The sequence below is a fragment of the Stegodyphus dumicola genome, chromosome 2 (genome assembly GCF_044657685.1).
Source record: "Stegodyphus dumicola isolate Sdum_Otavi_A_Nest chromosome 2, ASM4465768v1".
Taxonomy (NCBI): Eukaryota; Metazoa; Arthropoda; class Arachnida; order Araneae; family Eresidae; genus Stegodyphus; species Stegodyphus dumicola.
The window spans coordinates 251891946-251893081 of record NC_140769.1 but is presented as its reverse complement, the minus strand read 5'-3'; positions in this window follow the sequence as shown (position 1 = coordinate 251893081).

Genomic DNA, 1136 nt, shown 5'->3' with positions numbered 1-1136 from the left:
TTACATCAAACAGTTGAAAAGAATAAGAGCCCTGGCTTTAACAAGATTACTAACATCGAGATAAAGAACTTACCAATGAAAACAGTATTAATTTTTACCAAAATCATCAACGTGATTCTAGAACGGCAATTTTCCCAACGTCTGGAAATTAGCCACCATCACTCCAATTCTCAAGCCCAAGAAGCCTGATGTAGCACCAGAGTCACGCAGACCAATAATTCTTCAGTCGTCTCTCAGCAAAATGTCGAAGCTGTTCTACTTAAGAGAATAAATACCTACCTGGACAATAACAACATCATTATACCTTACCAGTTTGGTTTTAGGAAAAAAAAACCTCTCTACAACAACTCTACAGAGTAGTTCAGATGATCACCGAAGGATTCCAAACCAAGAAGATTACAAGGGTAATCTTCCAAGACATAGTTAAAGTTTTGGACCGTGTATGGCTAGATGCACTAATATACAAACTACACAATCTAGGTTTCCCAGATTACATCACAAAGATAATTAAATCTTACCTGACAGGTAAACACTTTGCCGTTCATGTTTCTGGCACACACTCCACCCGCCGCGCTATATTAGCCGATGTCCTCCAATGGTCCCATTTGGGGCCCACACTGTTCACTTACTTACATGAACGACATTCCAACCACAGCCAATACCACATTAGCAATGAATGCAGACGACGTAGCGATTCTGACACAAAGCCATGTGTTCATTTATTTATTGCATATTCAATATTTACTGCGTTTACCTTTAATTATTTAGATATCACATTGTGAGCTAACCTATACCAGTTTTATATTTAGTTATATTTAGTCTTATTTCTCCTTCCATGCACTTAGCTATAAAAAGCATCAAAGTACTCTTATTACATTACCTATGTTGTTATTAATTAAACATTAATATTAAGTTTTCAGCCTCCACACCAGTTCGGCTGCTCTCTGGATTAACAGCTTACTACCATACTCATTACAAATTATTTTCTTTTGCTCTACTCTTGTAAATAATCATCAAAAGTCTTTAAAAAAACTTACATTTTAGTTTTCATTACTTGAAGTATTCATTAGGAAAGTCTAACTTTCGATTAAGGGTAAGACTTCGTGCCTAAATACCCTGGTGAGCACACCATTACC